Genomic DNA, 23,959 nt, shown 5'->3' with positions numbered 1-23,959 from the left:
GTGGAGGTGGAGGGGGCAACGAGTCATGCGGGGTCTCATCCTGAGCCACTGCTGGTGGTCTACCCTGCTGACCACCGATCTCCTGCCTGAGGCTAGCCAAAGCCTCCTGGATAGAAGCCATGGCGGCCGTGAACTGATCCACAGTAACAACCTGCTGATCCATACTCTGTCTCTCTGAATATCGGACTAATCTCCCCTCAACCCTGACCCAAGAAGGTGTATCCAGGCTGTGAACAAAATCTGATCCTGACAAGACTCCTCCTCTACTCTATCCCACGAAGGTATATCCAAATGAAGAACAAAGGTCTGATCCTGAGAAAGCACGAAGAACGGAATAAGGATATGGCTCTGAGAATGTAAAAAAAAAAAGGTAATCTAAGTAGGAACCAACAAAGCATCCAAGTGAAGATGAACGGTCCGACCGTACTCAAAACTGGCACTAATCTCTGTGCATTCTCAACTAGAGACTAAAGAGGGAACGTCGAATCCAAAATGTGACCACAGAGGCACCGAACGCCCTCAAATGAACCCACGTGTAGGGAGGGAGTCCTAATCGAAGGATCTACGGCTCAACCTACAAGGTGAAGGTGGCTCTAAATGGATATGGGTGGACTTTAAAAGATCCCTAGTAGAAGCGATCATACCCTCCGACGGTACGCAACCCTCTGCATGCCTCAAAAAGAGACGGGGTGCTTCCATGCAAGGTGGTCATCACCTCCACACATGCACTACCTCGACATCCCAGGGGGTTTCCTATGGTGAAACCTCTCAAACTCTCAACGCTCAATGGTCAACTAAAGTGCACAGTGAATGGTGTGGGTGCATCCAAAAACCCTAAGAATCTAGAGCAGAAGAGGAAACACACTGGTCACATGACTATCCATGAAACCTAGCTCGGGGCCATACAGGTCTTCAATGATCGGACTCCAATCGACATCAAAGTGTCGCTCTCCTCTAGAATGCTCCCGTGCATCGATATAGCCTATCACTAGACCCTACTCCTAATCTCTGGCTCGGTCTGAGAGCAAACACACAGAAGGTCTCACACTTGCAATAGTGAGAATCGAGATGAAAGGAATGACCGAAACCAAGAGAGTTGGAGGTAGGGGGATAGAAGTGAGACCCACATAGACAGACGACATGCAATCATGCAGAGGGAGGGCAGTCATGCAACATGCAGTCAGGTAGAGTACAGGATATATCACTCATGTCCACACAGAAAGCTACAACTATAAGGATGAATAGCGATATGAACATCATGCTCAAAAGACGATCAAGATAATATGCAAGCCAGAGAAAACAGCACAACAAGTCAAACGATGTACAATAGTGAGCCTATGCATGTGAAGTGAGCAGCATAATCAGGAAGAAACAGAATCGCTATACCAAGCAAAACAAGATAAGCAATCTATGATAATTGGCATGTCAATGTACCGAACCTATATAACCATGAAGCATGCACCGAAACTCCCAATGTGCAATCAAGAGACAGGTACTCACTGATCGACTCATCAAATGCCATGTTTGCTTCATCTTAAGTTCAAGCTTGACCCTCTAAACATCCCCAATGGAGTCGCCATTTTGTGGACCCCGCATTTCGGCTCATGCGTTTCCCACTCGATGGCGAGCTTGATTTTTATTTGAAAATTTGATTTTTATTTGATTAAGAAAAATGACTTGGAGTCGCCACTTATTTTTGTTTTATTTTTAAAAGGGTAAACAAAATAAGAGAGAAAAACCCTAAGTGTGACTCCTTATTTTGGAAAAGGTGATCTACGAAAAACTGGATCGGATTCGGGGGTCAAGTTACTTATCGGGAAGGTACGGTATAAACCGTAGCACCCCTCTAAGTCCCTAGAGGTCAGGTCTGTATTAATAAAATGAAGCTGATGTGGCAATTGATGAGTAAATCAATGAATATCCTAAATGATCATGCACACATAAGAATCGAGACATGCATAGACAACGATTAGAGGGAAAATAGGTACATACCTGGGCCACGAGCCACCATGCGCTATCAATAGAAAGGGTTAATACACCATATAGAGCACAAAACATATCACATGCATCACTAAACAGGGATTAAAATTGTTTGAAGGAAAACTGGATTTTTGGAATTTACTTGAAAATTGGAGTGTTGGGAATTAAATTTAAAAGATTAGAGCTTCGGTAATTAAAATGAAATTTCCCGGAGAAGATGAGAAATGAACTTCAGGAAATTGATTTGCGAGAATATGGGCTTTTGAAAGTTGAATTTGTAATAATAATAATAATAAGATTTTGAAAGTTTGAATTAATGATAATAATAATAATAATAACAATAAGATTTCGAAAGTTTGAATTAATAATAATAATAATAATAATAATAATAATAATAATAATAATAATAATAATAATAAGGTTTTGAAAGTGTGAATTAATAATAATAATAATAATAAGATTTCGAAAGTTTGAATTAATAATAATAACGATAAGATTTTGAAAGTTTGAATTAATAATAATAATAATAAGATTTTGAGAGTTTGAATTAATAATAATAATAATAATAATAAGGTTTTGAAGGTGTGAATTAATAATAATAATAATAAGATTTTGAGAGTTTGAATTAATAATAATAATATTAATAGGATTTTGTGAATTAATAATAATAAGATTTTGAGAGTTCTAATTAATGATAATAATAATAATAATAAGAATAAGATTTCGAAAGTTTGAATTAATAATAATAATAATAATAAGGTTTTGAAAATGTGAATTAATAATAATAATAATAAGATTTTGAGAGTTTGAATTAATAATAATAATAATAGGATTTTGTGAATTAATAATAATAATAACAGGATTTTGAAAGTTTGAATTAATAATAATAATGATAATAATGACAATCACAATAATAATAATAACAATAATGACAATAATAATAGTAATAACAAATATAACAATAATAATAATAATAACAATAATAATATAATAATAATAATAAGAGATGAACTTTAGGAATATAGATTTTTAATAATAATGATAATAATGACAATCACAATAATAATAGTAACAATAATGACAATAATAATAGTAATAACAAATATAACAATAATAATAATAATAGAAATAATAATAATGATAATAATAATAATAATAATAACAATAATAAGATTTGGAAAATTGAATTAATAGTAATAATAATAATAATAACAATAAAAAATAATAGTAATGACAATAGTTAATAATAATAATAAAAATAATAGTGATAATATCGTAAACCCAAGTCCATAAGCCCAAGCCCAAACTAGCATAATAATAATAATAATGGGGCTTTGGGCTCCATCTTCAGCATAGGCTTGGGCTTGGGTTCCAAATTCAAACCCAAGCCTAAAGCCAAAACCAACACAAAATTGGGCCTAGTGCCCTATCTCAAGGCCAAACCAAATCTTCATCTTCTTCCTAGCTTCCCCTCCCGCCTGGAAATCACCCTCCAAGGAAGCTCCTACCGCCGGCGGCACCAAGAGACGTTGCCGCCGTCGCCGACGATTGGCACGGCTGTCCACCTGGCCAGAGCGGGTCAAGACGCACCATGCCTGCGTCAGAGAAGGAGCTGCTAGCGGTCCGAGGGTGTGATTGCTGCCATCTTGGTCGATGGAGGGAGAAGTTGCAGGCCATGGACCATGGAGGACGGGGCTGGCGGTAAGGCGGCCTTCAGATGCTTCCATGACGCGGTGAGTGGGCTCGCCGCCGATGTAGCGGCACCAAAACGTGAGCTGGCTGTGCTTGACTGAAGCCTCCTCACGAGGCATGCTAGAACTCGCCCCGGCGTCGTCCAGGACGGCGGCGATAATGCCGGAGTCTCCGGCAAGGGATTGTCTACATCCTCCAGACAGCGCATGAGGATGCGCTCGGCGCATCGCGGTGACAACTTTGATAGCTTCCAGCAGCCCGATGATGAGAGATGGCTTGGCAAAGGTGATAGAGGTGGCCTCAACAATGAGAAATGCATGAAAACAGAGCATAGAAGAAAGCAAATAGAAAGGTTCTCAAAGGAGGCTTCACGTCATGAATCATCAGTGAACCTTCTTATTAGGTGAGAAAAACGGCATCAAATGCAAATATTGGAGGGGTTCTCGGGCATTTCACAATCACAATAGAAACAGAGCATATAAAGATTGTCGATGGCAAGCATGAATTCAAGGTTATACCTTAACAAGCAACAATCCACCCCAAGAAAAACAACAAATACCCAAAATATCAACAAGAAAACGCAGAGGGATAGCTAGGATCCGAATCTAACAATAAACCTGTTGCATTCATACCCGAGAATACCTTTCTCCCGTAAAGCCTTGTTCGGCTTCAAACGCCTTAAATCCACCTCCAATGTCAACGAAACTGCTGAAATCGTGAAGCTATCTTCCTCAGCTGGATGCTCTGGGCCGTCCCTCTCTTTGAGAAATCCTTCCTCCTCTTGCTCTAGTCCTCCTCTGAATATCCCTTAGCTTCCCCTCCCTAGATATTTTTTCTTTTCCTGCCTTTTCTTCCCACAGCCCTCACCTACTCTCTGCCTTCTGTCCCATCTGGCCGCCATCACCAGCTAGCCTGATCACATCCCATGGCCGCCCAAGGCAGCCTGTTTCCTGGGTGGTCAGCAAATAGTAATAATAGAAAAAAAAAAAGGCCCGCTATCCGTCTCTGGGGGGGGGGTCTACAATAAGTACAAAAAGGAATATGTTCTTGAAGAAGAAGCCAGACAAACTTTTGAAAAATATCTCTTAGAAATGCTTAGTTAAGAGATATCAAAAATCTTTTGTACATTTGTATTTATCCAGTAAAAAAAAAAAGAAAAAAGAGAAAAGTATGTAAAATCTGAAAGTGTGAAAAGTTTGTAAAGTTTAAAAAAAAAAAAAAAAAAAGGTCAAAAGTCATGAATAGTAGAATTTGTCTACTTTTGTCTATTACTTTACTTTGCAAGCAACGTGGAGAATGGGAAAGAAAAGAGAATTTTTTCTCTTCTCAAGTCACTGACAAAGAAAATATATTCTCCCTCTGTAGACTTCATTGCTACAACTGTCTCTACACGTGATGGATTTCAAAATTTTCAAGATTCAAGATAGATTCAAGTCCGACTTCATCGCCTATAAATAGAGCCTCAACTTTCTTCATTAGGCAAAGCTGAGAAAGTTCAAGAGAGAGCTTGGAGAGGGCAAAAGAGGCAAGAGAGCTTAAGATAGTGAAAAATTAAGAGTTAAAAAATTTTCTTTTTTAATTTTCCTCCTTCAGTCTGTTGTATTCATCAACCTAAGTCATCCCTCTGCTGTCAACCAGCTTGTATTCATCAACTCTTTGTAATCAAGGTATTTTTTCAATAAACAAAATTTTCAGATTCAAATATCTGCGTTTTTATGTTTAAATTTCTACAATAAATTAGATAGAATTAAACATTAAATATTTCCGTTTTTATGCTTGGAGATCATTAGACAGAATTAATTATTGTGTGCATGAACTATTGTATGTCCTGGGTATTTGAGTCATATAATAAATGAAGAACTTTTGGATGAAGAACCAATTCAAAAATTTTATGAAACTAATCTAGTTGAAAAGCTTGTTGATGTTGAGATAATTAACGAATTGAATAAGAAACTGGATCAATTATTACAATAGACAACCAAAAATTGAAAAAGAAACCAAATTAATTATTATAATGGATAAACATAGTAGAAATAGAAAATGATGAGAATAAAAACCTTCAGGAGTTTGTAAATGTAAAAAATTGAACCATATGAAATAATTTACATATAAATAATACATTTAATATTAAGAAAATGTGAGAAATTGGTAATAATCTTTAACTTCAGTAGGTTTATTTATATCTTCTAAAAATAACAAGAAAATTATAATTTTTGTTAACGCATTGTATGCACAAATTTTGTGAAGTCTTGCAAAATAAGAAAAATTATATTTTTCTTTTGATTCATTTACTTTGACTACAGTCGGAATGATAACGATAAAAGTGTTTTATTTGTTTTGAAGATTAATGAAGGATTTAGTGTGACTTATTCCTAAATGACTTTGTTAAAAGATGAAAAATATGTGTTTTAAGGTCATGGTAAATAAACATATTAATATAAATCTAATTAATTGCACTTGACTCGTTTTGATATCCTTTCTCACCCTTCAATACAATTTTAATCTTTTTTAATATCCTCAATTTGAAATTCAAAATGTGAAATTCTAAGTTTTGAAACTTGAAGGGGTTATTTTGAAGTGTTTTTGGATATTTTTTTCTTTACAAAAAGGAACACTAGAAGATATGTTTGATAATTGCTTTTCATGTTTTTAAAAGTTGTTTTGGGTTGTTTTCAAAAATTGATTTTAAGGTGAGAAAATATGAAGAAAAGAAAGGGAGAGTGGAGAAGAGAAGAAGCAGGGGAAATGGAGGGATGAGAAGAGAAAGGGAGAGCCCAAGGAAGAAGTGTCTAGAAGAAAAGAGATTAATAAAAAAAGAAAAGAAAAATGATATATATATATATATATATATATATATATATATATATATATATATATATATATATATATATAGTGAATCATTCTAAAAATGGATGTAATTTTTCTTTAATTTTTATTTTATTTATTTTACAAAGTAATTTTTATTAAATCTAACATCCTTTTATATGTTTAAAAACAAAAATTGTTTTTTTAATTTTAAACACAATTTAATTTTCTAAATATATATATATAAAAATTATTCTCAAAAATTGATTTTCATGATTGTTTTTTAACAACACTCTTCAAACAAAGTTGAATTTTTCTGATTTCAATCTTCAAAGTTTGAAATTTAAACTTGAAATTATGATATTTAGGTTGTAAAATTAAATTTAAAATTCTACTTAAATATTTTTTTCTTGGGACTTTTCTTTCTTTTCTTACGGTTTAAAACCTCTCACCGATTGTCATGTGACATCCAGTGAGACCACAAAGGTTGGATACTCATTTGGGTCCTCCATCACAAGAGCCAGACCTACTTCTCTATGGACGATATGCAACCTGTATTGTCTAAGTGGGCCACTTCAAGAGTCCTCTTGCCCTTAAATTCTATCCTAACCATAACAAAAGGCAAAGGATTTTAGATGTGTAAGGAATAATTTTTGTATTTTACAAAAATGGTAAATTATTTTAATCCCTTCTTTCTATGACACCATATAAGACATACCTCTCTTCTATTTTGAGATATCATACTAAGAGTTCATTACAAGTTACTGTAGTGATATATACTTTTTAGTTTAGAGTGATCTTATCAATAAAACTTCTATCAAATGTGCTTTTATAAAACATTGAATTGATACCTGTTTGGCCAAGTTTTCTTAAACTTATCTTAAAAGTTGTTTTTAAATTAAAAAATAAAATATATAATTAATTGATTAAAAGGATGAAAAAATATCAAATTTGTAAAATTAATCGTTTTCATTTTTTATTTGAAAAGTAACTAATTTTTGACATAAATACCCTTCAATATTTTGATTATTTATATGTGTATTTAAAAAAATATTTTTTTATTTATAAAAAAGGTATTTTTGTTCAAAATGGGTATTTTTTTAGGATGAAAAAAAATGATGGATTAATTTTACAAATGAGGAATAATTTCATCATTTTTAATCAAATAACTATATATATATATATATAACTTTTAAAAAACAAGTGTGTTTGGTAAGTTATGATTTTTCATATCATTTTTGGCTAAATCTCGTTGTTGGATTATGAACATTATTATCTTCAAATCAAGATTAAATTAAGGCCTCGCCCTCGAATCAACCATATGACTATTTGGAGCACTTTTAAAACATGGAGGAGATCTTAGCCATTCGGTCTCTACACCCTTATAGCTGAGGGTAAGTATCTTAGGGGTTAGATCTATGCATTGTATGGTATCCTAGTCACAGGCTATGATGAGAATATTGTTTTTCATGAATATATATAATTGGATTTTATGGATGTATTAAGATATATCAAGAATTATAGATGTAAATTTTTTTGAATTTGAACCTCTAGCTTGGTTCCCGCAGTGGAAAACATATAGGCTAGGCAATAAAATTTTTTTACCCTAGCATGTGGCTAACCTAGCATGCTTTTACAACAAAATAACCAAGAGGAATGAGATAATTACTTAGGTTTGAGCAAATTTGAAATTCCTCATTCTTTGTCTTTGGTGCAAAACTGTAGCTCCAATCATTGTATTTGTTTCCCATAAACTGATATCTATAATTTTATTGGTATGTGTTATTCACCAATAAATTGCATCTTTACCTTGAAGTTACAAATTCACCTTTGCTATGATCAACTGATGTTATCATGTTCTAAAAGGATAAAACACCAATTCCACTAATCAAATGGAATTACCCTAGCCAAGGATTTACCTTGATCATGCACCTTAAAATTACTGAAAGGGAATATACCATCCTTAGTGGAATATCACAGTGTCTATCTTGGGTATACATAAACTACATGTTAAATCAACAACAACCCGAGATCACAAGAATATATAACCTCTAGGTGGGTCTTACTTGTATGTGACTCAAAGTGATTACTAACCTAGACATTAGCCTGAGTACCCCTTAGGGTTAAAAAGTCCTATAAGATAGTAGCTAGGAGAACACATGCAACTCGGATAGCAATAAACATGTTCCTTGTAGGTCTTGTTCAATGCTTAACCATACACATTGACATACCTCCTCAAAAGACTACTCTGGTAACTAAGACAAGTCATCCCACCTACATGGGAGGTAGCATACCACAACACTACTGAACTACCCAAGTTCATGAATTGTTGTGAACAATAGTATTAGTCTACAAAAAACCCATATTTGTGTCCTCTATGTATCCACTTACACCCAAATTGTGTACAATGTGAACTGATTGGACTAAACATCATCAAAATAATAAAGAGAAAGAAACTATCAATGCACATGATGCCAATGAATGAGTAGGAATTATACATTATATTACAAATGTTACAACATGTCTCACTATATAAGGCTTAAAACCTAACAATTTTGACATAAATTTTGGTAGAATGAAAATTAATCAAAACTCATATAAATATAGAGGAAAGCTCTAGTAAAAGATAAAAAAGAAAAAAGAAAAAAATAATTATAGGCTTATTAAATTGTTTTATCAAACAATTTGATGTATATATGTATATCAAAATTAACAACGTTCATCAAGCTTACAAGAATATTGTGTGAAATTAAAAAAATTATTTTATTGAAAGCATATTATATTTTAATATTTAAAAATTAAATGACATTATATTTATATTTGTGAAATAGTTTTATTGGAACTCCAAACTCACATGATTGTTTATTTTCAATATTTTGCTAAAACAATATTTTACTACATTCTATTTTTTTTTAACACAATAACAAATCTATGTTTACAATAAATTAATCATATTGAATCAGGACTCTAATTCATAATTAGATTAGGAGTCATGACTAACATAAAAAAACCAAAATAAATAACAATTTCTAATGTTTCTCAAAATTTTAAAATTTTCTCATTTCACTTGGATTATTAATTTCAACAAATTTAAATTTTATCCAAAACAACATTATATTAAAAAAAAAAAAAATCTAATTTACAATTATAATAATATTTTTTTCAAATTTTCTAGTAAAATTATATCAAGTTCCTTTAATAAATGCATATTCATTTATTTTAAAAATTTTAAACTATTGTTAGCCCTAGGTTCTCTTAATTACGTTTTGATGATTATAAAACAAGGTTAAGTATACTAACATGTTTAAATCAAGTGAAATTTTCATGTTTTATTGATAAATTCCAAAGGAAACTCAAGTATCCTTATAAGAGATTCAAATGTTATGCAGAAATGGATCATTGAAGATTCAACTTGTCTAGAAATCTTAGTAAGATGAGTTTCATTGGTGCACTTAGGTAAAAATATTTTTATGCACTTCTAAATGATTTTTCATTCTTCCTTACCTAAACTTAAAAGTCACCTTTTATCGTTAAAGATATGGATATGCATTTTGTTTCAAAACCTTAGGTTCAATTCATTAATTTATAAACAACTTATAAAGGTTTTTAAATGAAATGTTGAAGTTACTAGAAGATTAAAACCACAAACGAAGGCTTTTTTTTTTGACAATTTTTACTGTAACCTATAGAAGGTGTCTTGAACTAGTCGAACCGGTTAATGAACCAACTCAACTAGTTGGGTTCTTGATTGGAGCCAAAATATGGGCTCCAAGATCATATATGATAAGGTTTATGCAATATAAAAAGCTCAAACCATCCAATTTAACTCACATTGATGCTAAGACCTTAGTAATAGATCTAACTTCTATTTTAAGTATAATCCCAAGTTTAAGAGATGAAAAAAATGATGAGTGTAGAAGTCATTATCAACCAAGGAAGAAACAAACATAATTGAGAGACTTGGGAGTTGTGAACCATGAAGAGTCTAAGAATGGTTGAAATGAGTGATTCACGGGCATGAAATACTAGCAATAGATGTTATGAAGTGAGATAGAGGATATGCAACCATAATGAAGGAGGTTTGAAGCAAATGCAATCACGTTTATATGGAAATTTGGAACTTAAAATCTAGCCATAAAATGTACTCTGAATTTGAGGTAAAATTTGGACTAGTTTCTAATATATTTTTTGGACATACTATTGTTTTGAAGCTTAGAAATTCAAGAGTTCAAAAATTCAAACAGTATGCAAATCGGAGCTAAAACAAAGAAGTTATGGCCATTTGAAGACAACTACTCAGAGTTGAAGACCCATTTCGAAATGATTTCAAAATTCAACTTATGAATTCAAAATCCATTTCGAAATGACCCCAATTTCGAAACTAAATATTGCCACATTGATGTTTCACTTCCTCTACTTCGGGAATTACATATTGGGCATCCAATCTCCCTTAAGTGGGCCCCACACAACTAGAAATCATCATTTTACTATATTTTTAGTCATTTGTAAGTAATTATTTATAATAAGTGGCGAATGAGAGTGTGCCACATGTTAGGTCATTAATGATACTATATAAACTTTTTTAGTTCTAAGGTTTAGGGATTTTTTTTTTTTTTTGGGAGAGGGGGCTCGGGAGGGAGAGGTGAGAGTTTGACATTGGAGGCGAAAAAAGATGAAAACTTTGGTTTGTTTGTTTTTTGTTTTCTTCTTTATTGAATATATTGTTTTTAGTTTTTTTTTATTCAAATTATGAAAATTTTCTCTTTTATGGATTGTGATTGTGATATCACCCCCACGCGAGGTTAAAAGCCAACTTGGAGCTTGAAGTATAAAAAACTAAGGGTTAGGAAACTTATAAGAACAATGAGTATATCATTATAACAATGAGATTAATAATTGGTTGAGTTACAATTTATCAATTTTGTTTTTACCCTATCCTTGTGAGTTAGTTTAAGGAATGATACGGTAGGTTATTACCCGATACTAGTGATTCTTGGTAACTCTTGATTATTAGTTATTATAGTCTTCTCTATCATTATATGTCTCATAACAAAGCTATAGAGAGTAGGAAGAGTTAAAAAGTCAAATCTTATACTAGTAATTCATCTAAGTATTTGATGGTTTTAGGAGTCTGTTTTAAAAAGGAAGATTATGTTTCAATTGCAATTTTGAGTTTTAGAGCTCGGGTTGATCATGAGTGGCCAAAGATCTTAAAACTCTAAGATCATATTGCTTAAAAGACCCCTTGTTACCTCTAATTTATATACTTTAAGTTGGATTTTGTAAAGCTCCAGACTTGAATCAATATAATTTAAAATCAATATTTTTTTTGTTATTAATTTAATTTTTTTAGTTTTATTTCATAAAAGCTAATTCCCAAATTGCTTTTCACTTTAGGATTTAAATAAAAGTGATTCATTTACTTTAGTATTGACAAATTCTATAAGCCAATCTCTGAGGACGATACTAGGATTACTACAAAAGCCATAGTGACTCTTTCTTTGGTTTTTCTTGACTAGAGTTGCTATATAAAAAGACTTAGTATTTTGGACAATAGATAATAGAGGTCGGTTCTTTTGGTTGAGAACTAGTTAAGCTTGCCTAAAATTTTCTCTATCAATAGTTGGTGTTTGACTAGTTAAGGTTTGATTGAACATTAAAAACATCAATGGTAGCCTATAGAGCATTAATTATACTAACGACTAGTTAAGCGGTTGAATCGAAGCTTAATTTTTTGAGGTTTTTTGTGTTGTTTTAGGTGCTCGAGCTAGTTTTCTATAAATTGAGGAGTTTGCCTGTTTTTTATTGACAAAAGAACACTTGTATTGAATTTCTTTTCACTTACTTTCTCCCTTTTAAATCTTTTTATGTAAGTCATTGAATCCAAACTTGCAATGTTGTACCTAAGCACAAGAACTCAGTATGCAATATTGCAATATGGTTGAGTAAGTATGAATAGAACTCGCTAATAGAGCCTTCAAGAAAGATTAGAGGGATCCCAAATAATTCTGTTTAAAATCCAACCTTCTTAAATAGAACTCTCTAAATTATACATATCCACACAAGTAACACTATAAGAAAAAAGGGCAATAATGACGCTTTTTAGGCGATAAATGTATAAGATGACGCTTCTCGAAAGTGTCCTTTTCACCCCTGTCAAGGAATGGGTGTAGGCAACCATGTCGCTTCTAGAAAGCATCATCTATAAAAGCACTTACATTGACGCTTATCCAAGTGTCATCTTTCCAAAAGCATGACATTCTTTAAGTGCCATTATTCCACCAAATTTTCAATGTTGACACTTTTAAAGCGTCATCTTTAATGTTCATTATCTGTGATGCGTTATAAAGCGTCATTGTTGATTGATCTATATTGACACTTTGAAAAGCGTCATTATTGATCTACCTATGTTAACACTTACACTAACACCAAGGAATGTCCAAAATATCATTTGTCTATTTTGACACGCAAAAAAATGTCATCTTATGTGGATAATAATATTGAAAATCCCCCTATTAAAATGATATATTTTGTATGTCTTGTTATATATAATTTTGGCTGCATGATTTTTTATAAAGTACAAAACAATAACTTCAATATTAATAACTATATCTTCCAAAAGAAATTGAATAAATTTGGGAATAATATCATGATAAAGAACTAATGTCTACATAGTTAATTAATACGTAAATTTGTAAATGTATCAAAATATTTACAACAAGCATATTTTCCAACTTCAACATAAAAGAAGTACACATGTTCTAAAAAACAAGGTCTCTAAATTCCTTATCAAAAATAATATTACAAGAAGAAGAAGAAGAAGCCAAAAGTATTTCTAGCCAAAAGTATTCATGTTGGTTGCATATCCACTCTTGAACTTGAAATCTTTTACTTGTATACATTTAAAAAAAAAAACAATATTGAGTGCCAACAAACAATCCTGTGTTGTCATGGCAGTGGCCCATCTAATGAGCACCCTAAGAGATATCACTACTAATAAGATGATGTGCAAAGAGTACAATACAAAATAAAATTAGCAAAGACCAAAAATCTTTAAAAAGAATGTATTAAAAAGATAACGAGGGAAACAACCTATGAAAGTTAGATAGAACCCCTCAAAGGAACCTTAAATAATAATAATAATAATAATAATAATAATAATAATAATAATAATAATAATAATATCCTTTATAATAATATATTCCATAACATTACAAGTATATTATATAAAATTTTAATTATGTTTATTTTAAATTTTTTACATGAGCAAAAATTCCACATCAAACAAGATTTTATAATTTCACTTTTTAAAAATAGTTTTCACATTTTTTAAGCACAAGTAAGAAAAGAAAAAATAAGAAATAAAAATTATTTGGTAGGCTTTATATACTTTTTGTATACTTGGGTTGCAGGCCATCTATTAGGCACTTCTTCAATAAAATACCTTTGCTTACAAAAAATTTATATATATTCATCTTAGTTTGTGGATAAACTTTCTTCATCAATAAGCAGCAAGAAAGGATAATTATCATTTGGGATCACCGAATTACTTTAAAGGAGTTCTAAGTCTAAAAGTCACAAGTTATTGAGAACATGATAACAATAAGATTGAAATGCAATGACTACATGAGCAAAAAAACATGGAATTTTCCATAAAAGAAGCCAAAATATGTAATATGTTGTCAGGAAACCAGATATCTATATGAAAAGATTTTGTTCGTGGAACTGACTTAGAACCAGAATCTACAAGATGCCTTTGGGCTTCCAACACTTTCTGAACCAATTTTCCATAACCATCTTTACCTATAAACATTAAGGAAGCTTCAAAAACACTAAAAAAAAAATAAAAAATAGGGGAATTGAATTAGAAACTCCAAAGTACTTTTATTTCTCTGCTTTGAGATTATCCCGAACTTAATAGAAAAATTATGTCCCGAACTTTAAGAGTTATTCTATGACCAAATGTGATTAAGGCTTCTAATTATGACAACAAGATGCAATATTCACTGAGAATAGACATCCTTTCATCTTTAGATATACATTCAAACATAAGAACCCAATTGATTATTACCAATAAAAAAATCCCAATTGATTATCTTACCATTTCACAAAATCAATGACTTTAGTAAAATTGACATCCAAAATTAATGTGTATCAATTAGAAATAGATCATATCATTTACCATGGATGACCCTCATGAGACAAAGAGTCTATTCGAGAGTTACCTTGATTAAAGCGCTTTTAACATGTACCATTTTTAGTCTATGATACTTTTGTTAATAACACTTCCATTATGAGCACTTTTAAAGAGAATCACTTGGGGTTTGGCTATAAATAAAAAAATGATTTGATTTTGTTTTTGGTAATATGTCACATAACCAAAAAAAAAAAATGATTTTTGGAAGAATCACCTATGTAGTGATTATCCAAAATTTTAAAAGTGATTTTCAAAATTTTGTCAAATGCCTAATTTCTATAACAAAGTACTTCTAAGCATTAGAAAGTTTTTCTCACTCTCTCAAAATCATTCACTAATGGGCTTTAAATGGGTGTTTTTTTTTTTTTTTTTGATAGGAAAAAAATAATTAACAGCTCTAATGCATGCATCCAAAAAATTATTACCAACTCTAACGCATGCCTTAATATTCCAAACAAAATCATTGGGAAACAAGACATCCAACATAAGGATGTCAAATGGCCTAATATAGAAAAAAGATCACGTAAAATAGACTAAATGCCTAATTAACCAGGTAGGAGGCTTGACCATTTCCTTGGTGGAAAAGTTATCCAATAAAGGCATGATAGTCACCAGAAGTTCCATGTTAATAGCTAAAACTTCAAGGATAACTTAGCAAAAAGCTCAAAAAACTATACTTGTGAAAGCATTAGAAAATGGGAGAAAACATCTATAAAGCTAATCTATAAAGTAATAGTAGTGAATGAACACCAATTGGTTTTTGGGTGAAATCTCTGATAGGTTTGGAGATAATTGCTAATTTACCAACCACCCTAAAGCCAAAATTTAATTTGCTAGAGTATCTTTAACAGACATATAACTATCAATTTTCTAGACGAGTTAGTGTTTCTTATAGGGTGTTTTAGCATTTGTACATGGACATAAAAAAAATACTCATGTTTATGGCAATGCTTAGGAACTTCTAGAACATGTGGAAATTCTAAAAATACAAATAGATTTAAAGAGCAACAAGTGTAGAACTCATAAAATCAAAAGAAAAATAATGGAAAAAAATAAAGAAAACATCATTGGTAGCACACATAGAACTCTAAACTTCTAAATGCTTGCACCTAGAACAGAATTGTAATCAATGGAAGTACTTCTAATGATCTAAACAGAAAGAAGAAATCTGTTTGGATTTCATCCTAGTTTACATAAACCTAAGAGGGAAACCCTCTAGATCAAACTTTGTCAGAGCTACATTCGCACTCAAGAGTAGCTCTAGTATTCTTCTTAATTCTCATTGATTCGTAGGCTTGCCTGAAATTAATCTTAAGAGCGACATTCTTCTAGCAATAACATGTTTCCAAAACCTCTTAAATATCAAGAATTCAAAAGGATGTTAGCCTCACTAAATAAGCTCTCATTTGTCCTTGACATTTTTATACTTCTTTCTTTGTTATTTTTTACAATCAATCTGGTTGATAAAGTGTAAAATTTTATTATCAAATAATCTTATATAATTTAACAGTAGTTTTTCAAGAGTCATGGTATAATGTCTTCCATTTTCAATAATCATTTCTTTTTAGGGTTTCTTTATATATATATATTCCTTTCTCATTATGTTTTGTGTTAAAACCTTGGAATTTATTTTTGGTAAGAAAATGGTTTATTTAATTAAAGCTTGATTTAAGCATCTCTATTTCTTATCATTATCCATCAACTACTTAAATATTATGTTTGAAACTCATTTTGAAGTATCATAATTTGCCAAAAAATTCAAAGATTTCTTGTCACATCATCAAAAGTAAAGTGAAACACAAAATATAAGGAACCTATATTAAATAGATAATAAATGAAGTGTTTCATATTACCAAAAGATTTTTTTTCTTCAATAAGAATGAATAAATTCTTACCAATGCCAATATGTTCACCAATTTGAAGATCCTCCAATGGGATTTCCTATTTCGTAACCTCAGCTAGCATTGGGTTGATCTTCTCACTATGAGCATTGGAAGGAATAAGCAAGCCATTGTTGGTTGCTTCCATCCATCCTAAGTAAGAAGTCTTACTTACATACATATTTCTAAGAAATTTAAATAATATAGATTTAGAAACTGAAGTGAATGATGCAATGAGATTGACAACATTAAGTTTTATTTTACCCAATGGTTGTTTTAATCTAGTTTTCCTTTCCTCTACTTTTTATCTGCTATGGTCTTCAGCAGCTGTTTTAATCTGGTTTTCCTTTCCGTTGCAATTGATTTTCAAGGTCTCAAATCTGTTGAGAAAAATTGCAATCAATCATCTATTTCATTGGCATGAGAACCAATCAAAAGCTGACAAAAATTGGTTACACTAATTTGTGTTCAGGTAAAACTTGAAAAGAATAATTTGATACATCTATTTTATTAAGATAAATTTTAATCAAAAGACTTACCAATCAAATGCAGTAACTAGAACTCCAACCCAAAGCTGCAAAAACCCAGAACCAAGAATCACCTCCTAGATATTAGCCCCAATCAGGGCCAACTCTGCCATGAATCACAACAATAGTTCAACCCATGTGATACTCTTTCCTATGGATCTGGGCAAGATGATGCCCCATGGCCACCCCAACCCTTGCCCACAATAACTAGATCAAGAACTCCATAACTGTGACCCACATTAATAACCATAACAATGAGTACTTTATAGTGGCTCCGCCTGAAAATCCCTTTCTAGGTTTCCAAGATCGAGTAATGTAGTGCTTATATATGAATAGCCACAACTTCTTCCACCAAAAGGATGGAGTCGCAGAGGTATCAAGGGATTCTAGGGTTTCATCGTTGATATTGACAATTAAAATTTTCTCACTATGATGGTTACGATGATGGTGACAAAGGAGATTTTGGGAAAGTGGGGGTTTGGGAATAAGGAAGGATATCAGAAGGATTTGTGATGATGACCCATTGTTAAGTCTCATATAGCTTCCATTTGGTTTTGTACATTGGGTGATTTTGGTTTGAGTATTTGGGGGTTTTGAAATGGCGGAGGAAAAGTTTGGTGGGTAAGATATCGTGGAGGAGGGCTAATTTTTTGGAGAGGTATATTTATACCAATAATTCAATGACACTTTTTTAAAGCATCAAGGTACAAGATTACTGCTATGATGCTTGGAATAAGCGTCATCATATACCAAACAATGCTTAAACAAGCCTTCTCAAATGATGGCGCTTCTAAAAATTGCCATGGTTTGAAAAATACTACATTAAAAAATGACCCTTCTAATAAGCGCCATCGAATCTCATATTATAATATAAATAATGACTCTTTTGAAAAGCATCAAGGAATCAAATGTCATTATTTTCAATTTTTGTAGTAGTGCAAGTTTTTCAAGTTTAGCTACAACAACCATTGCAATAGTTTGGATCATTCAAGTGTATAGTGAAATTTGGCCATTGAATGAGGGTACACATATGAGACTAAGGTATAAACATTGGGCTAAGGACCAAAAAATAAAAAATAAATTGAGAGCATCACATAGAGTAATGAGACCAAGATATAAAGGGACAAGTTCAAGACATAAATCAATAAGATGTCAGGTACAATAAGATTGGTGTAGAACTAAGGTGTACATATGGTACCATCTTATTAATAGCACATTTTTAGAATGGCGTCGAATAGATGCTATTCAACACTATGACCAAACTCTTACAATTATTGAGATAACCATACTTGTTAACATGTCATAAAGTTAAGGAATGTCCTTAACCTAGGCAAGTAGACTTACAGAACATCAACCTCCATTAATTGAAGCTAATGAAAGTCAACCACACTAACCTGTATTAACTGCCTATGTCTAAATCAAATGAACCTAAAACCCCAACCTAGTGAATGTGAATCCAATCTTCGTACCCAATATTTGCAAGTCTTTCTACCCAAAACAAGTGATTAAATAACACTCAAATTGAGGTCTTCTCTCATGCATAAAACAAAGAATATTAATGCATTTTGATTGATAATATATTCTTTTACCGTAAATGTGTGTTAAGTCACCATTTAAGGCCTCATAATTTTACCTAATGAAGAATGGAAGAAAAACACAATAAAAGGAGTCACTATAAGAAATAGGATTTTAGGTGACGGTCACCAACCGTCACCAAATCTTATATATCCATGACCAAAACCTATTGTCACAATCTTATGAAACCATGACCCAACGTCACAGTACGAGGCGTAGCTAAAGGTATTGGTCATGGTTTCCTAAATGATCATGACCATATGATTTCTTTTTTGTGATGGTCATACAAAAATTGTGACCAAAAGTTACGAATACTTTGTTATTTTTTAGTTGATTTAGACACGATCAGGTAATAAACTATGACTATATGTTTAACCTATAGTCATGGTCAAGTAATAAACTGTGGCTAAATGTACACTTATAGTCACAGGTAAAGTTAGCAACCGTGACTATATGTAAGCTTATGGTCATGGTCAAGTAAGTTACCGTGACTAAATGTCAACTTATGGATTAAATGTAAACTTATGGTCATGGTCAATTCCTTAATCATGACTAAATGTAGGTCTATAGTCACGGTTAATTAAATGACTATGACTAAATGTAATCTTATGGTCACGGTCAATCCCCTAACCGTGACTAAATGTATGTTATATTCACAATCAATTCATTAATCATGACTAAATGTAGGTCTATGGTCACGATTAATTAAGTGAGTGTGACTAATTGTTAGGTCTATGGTCATGGTGTTAATTCAGTGACTGTGATTAAATACGGGGCTATGGTGATGGCTAATTTAGTGATTATGATGAAATGTACGCTTATGGTCACGACTATTAATGATTGTGACTAAAATTAATCAAATGATGTCCTCCATATCCCCAAATTTTGGTCATAGTTCATTATTGATTATGACTAAAAGTAGACTTATGGTCACAATTTTTTAATGGTCGTGATTAAAATTTATTATATTTAGACATTGGTATTTTATAAATTCAGATTTTCCAAACCTATTATAAACCTGAACAAGCTCATTTTAGACTTGTATAAGCAATTAAAACAATTTCAAAATTTCAATATAGTACAATATATTACAATCAATTATCCTAAGCTAGTTAAAAACTTATATATCAATATAAGTCATTAAATAACAAAAACATAATATAACAAAAAACAAAAAAAAACCAAACAAACAAACAACAAAAGATATTCAAATTTAGTTTCACATTCTAACATAATATAAAAAATCAACCAACCAAACATCACATAATAGTCATAGAAAGCAAAAAAAAGTTAAGAGAATCTATCATATAAATAAGTAGCATAATCTTCAAAAAAGTTAAGAGAATCTATCATAATCTTCAAATTTCTACTACCTTTGCTGAAATTGTTACATCATTTGCATCATCTGTTCTTGAATTTGTGCTTGCATTTTTCTTTGTATTTCCATCATTTTTTATTCAAACTCTTCTTTCACTTCTTCTCATGTCTTCCTTTGAACTTCTATCAACCTCTCTTCAAATGTTTCTTTCACATGTGAGAGTTCCTCTTTTACATTTGAGAGTTCTTTAGTTGCAGTTGTAAACCTTTGTTCTACAACTATTAGCATTTCTTGAGCATTTTCAAGTTGTGTTGAAAGAATAGCTCCTTATCACCTTCTACTAGTAGAACCAAAGATTGAGGTAGGAGTAGGACCAAATCCATACCCTCAAACACAGCCATGCCTTCCTGGACCCATGACTTGAGTATATATCTCATCTATAGATGTTGATGCTACAAATGTAGATGATACAGATGTAGATGCTTCAAATGATGTAGAAGTAGAAGAAAATGTCCCCTCAGGTTGGGATAGTAATTGCTGAAATTGATCCTGGAATTATATAAAACAAAAATAATTGTTAGACTTTTAAAATAATTTTAGTATGTGGCTATGATTAAAATACAAGTATATAAAATTTATTTACTTCATTACCATAATCTCCTTAGAACGATCATCAACAGGCGTCCCATCTTTTGTGTGTGTGTGTGTCAAGGAAAACATCTCAATTCTATTAGGCTCACTTCGATCCTCCTTCTTTTGTGCCTATTCTTACAAGTAAAACAATTAAGTTATTTATGATGAATTATTTATGTACAAACAAATCATATTAATAATAACTTTCCAACAAGTTCATATCGAATTTAAGCATAGCTTTTTTATCCTGATGTATGCTTTATCACTTGCTTTGCCCTATTTGCCTTGGTTTTTTTTTTTTTTTTCCTGAGATATCCTACATCAATTAAAAAATAACAAGTCACCTATATAGGTAATAGAAACATAATAAAAGTTATATGCATGAAGTATTAGGTTAGATATAACTAATAAATATCATTTTATGTGAATATGAGTATCATAATATACACTATCAAGAAAATATTATTATCTTTACCTTGGCCTCAGGTGTACCCCAAAAGTGGATGAGCCATCTCCAATCATCATTCGATAAGTGTGGAGGTCGATGGCGCAATCTCTCCTCATCTGTATTATAAGGGTTATAATACTTGGCCTTCATTTTATTTATGTAGCTTCTAAACAAATTTCCACAACATTGAATAATGTAGCTCTTACATGTTTCTTCTAGTTCGTATTTTTCCTGTATTGCATTCAAATGTCATGTATAAATAAGAGGTATCATTTTTAAACAATAACATCACAATTTAGATTGAATAGGAACTAGCATATGCCAATACTAAGGCCCAAATCTTTTCCTTCACATCGTTATTAACATGATTCCAATTTTGAACTTGGATGGGTAGATTGTGTTGAGATCGCACCAATGTTCCCATTTAGCTTGACAATCTTTCCCTTTTTCCATCATAAACAACTTGCCCTATGGTATTGAATCATGTAGTTTTTTTTCCCCGGGTTTCAAGCTAACTAAATCTAAGTTACGTGTTGGGCCATTGATTCGTTCCCAATTGGTGTCTCAGCTGATTCATGTTCTCTCAGTGGTCCCTGACAGTGGTGCCATTTGATACGTGTCCAACTAGTGTCCCTTGATTGTGATCCTCAGAAGGGAGTAATCAACAAAATTTATAACTTATTACACCATGTACTAGGATAGCCTTAGCTAGCATAGCATAGTGGCTCTAGGGTCGTTCACTGGGATGGGTTTTCACTTCACAATTGATATTAATTCAAAGCTGAATTGGTGTCTTTTCATTTCAAGGTTAGCTTTAAAAGAAAACATAAAGATGTTTAAATGAAAAAGGTTTGGTTTTAAACTAACCAAAAATAGTAACTGATTTTACTTACAAAGAAAAGTGTTTCTTGGAGTTTAGATCACTAGGCTTAGGTTCCTCATACAAAAAGGAGAGTTCCGGTCACTTGTTTCTTTTCCTCGCATTAGAGAATTAACATATGGTTAATTCTCTAACCGGTGTGGTACAGATGCTTCCCCTTAATGGGTTCAAACACTAAATCCCTCTCACTGATGCACCTTGCAATGGCTCGTGCCTCTCACCTAGCATTTGCCATTCAAGGTGATCTTTAACCTTGGATTACCCGTCAAAATCTCGCAAGAGATAACTAATGGATGTCTCCTTGGAGTCCAAAAGCTTACCAAGTGTTGGCAATTCTAGAAAATCCTACCTTCAAGTCACTTCCCAAAAGATCGCAAGAGGAAAACTAGTGCATCTCCATGGACGGAGATCACTTGCCTTACCAAGTGTTGGCTCAAGTGAATTGAAAGTGTTTTAAGTTAACTAAAAACATAAAAATCATTAACTGGTCACACTTTCTCTTCATTAAAAACTAAAACAACAAAACTTCCAATTTATGCATGAGGAAACTTACCCGGCTTTCTTTACTCCAAGAGACAAAGAGCCTAGTCTCTCATCCTCTGAGGAAAAATCCTTAGAGTTTGATTGGCTTAGAAATAAAAAGAACGAGATAACAAAAATATATATGAAAAACAGAGCAAGTGCTCTGTAATATATTTTTCTTCCTTATACAAAAGGTTCTCTCCAAGAACAAGCTCTCGAGATCTGTCTTTTATTGTAAAGAAAATTACAACTATATATAAGAGGTTATTCACCCCTTTGTTCTTACTTAAAGACTAAGGAATCCTATGATAGGTGGGTTACAAGGAGACTTTGGGGATTTAGACAACAAATATCTAAAGAAAAATATCTCAAGATGTTGGTCGGAAATATCAGGAAGCTTCAGGAGAACACCGTGGCACTGTATACTAAGAGAAAAACTCTTCGAGTAAGCGCTATCAGAAGATCCGGATATGTCTGACCGGAGAAGTTGAAACGTCCTCCTCTCCCATTCGGATGTGAGATATCCGGAAAAGGTGGAATGTCGTTCGGACAGAATTCTTCCTCCCGGTGGAATGAGCTATGCCGCGGGGGGAATCGTCTATGTGTGCAAGGTGTAGGGACCTCTCCCCCTGATGACACGGAGTGCGCATCGCTATCCGGATCAACTCCATCCGGATTCCCCAAGAGGACATGTGGCGTGCTCCCCTATCCGGACTCCCTTAGGGAGAAGCACACGGCACTCGTGAACATCACACCCGGACGATAGCATATCCTATCCGGATATGTTGTCCGGATCATTGACTTAAAGTGAGCAAGCCTTGCTTCGTCATTCGGACAGCCTGCCAGAAACCATGTTCTGCCGCCATCCGATGGTGTGTCCGGACGCCTTGTCCGGACATCTTTTGTTCCTTGCATTCCGGATTTGCTTATGGCAAAGGACTTCAAAGCTTCGGTTCTTCATGTTTCTGAGCTTTCCATTGTTTTGCCATGGATTCCAAAGAACTCTCCTTAATCACGGATTGCTTTGGTGATCAAAAAGCTATCAAAACACCAAAACTTAACACAATTTGATTAGAATTGATTGCAAGGGTCCTTAATATGTTAATTGGGTTAAAAGGTGATAACTACTACTCAAAAGTGTTTATAAGAGTTAATTACAAGCTATGAAATAACACTTTTTGAGTAGTAATCACTCCCCCCAACCGACATATTGCTAGTCCCTTAGCAATGAAGGAGAGAAAAAAAAAATAAACAGTACTATAATTTACAACATCATGCTTATCAAAAAACAATTTTCAAGTGGCATGATGATCTAACTCTCACATGGAACATTAAAGAAATAAAACTCAAACTTCAACAAGAGTTATCAAATAACTTGTCTAATCACAATTCTTAAAGAAAAGGCATTATGCAAATTTAAGTTTTAAAAGAGTTTCCACTCCCAAAGGGTTAAACCTTACTCTTCCACAAAATCTAAGTGTTATTTATTAGTTTCCGAATAT

The sequence above is a fragment of the Vitis vinifera genome, chromosome 4 (assembly GCF_030704535.1).
Source record: "Vitis vinifera cultivar Pinot Noir 40024 chromosome 4, ASM3070453v1".
Classification (NCBI taxonomy): domain Eukaryota; kingdom Viridiplantae; phylum Streptophyta; class Magnoliopsida; order Vitales; family Vitaceae; genus Vitis; species Vitis vinifera.
Note: the sequence above shows the minus strand (reverse complement) of the source record.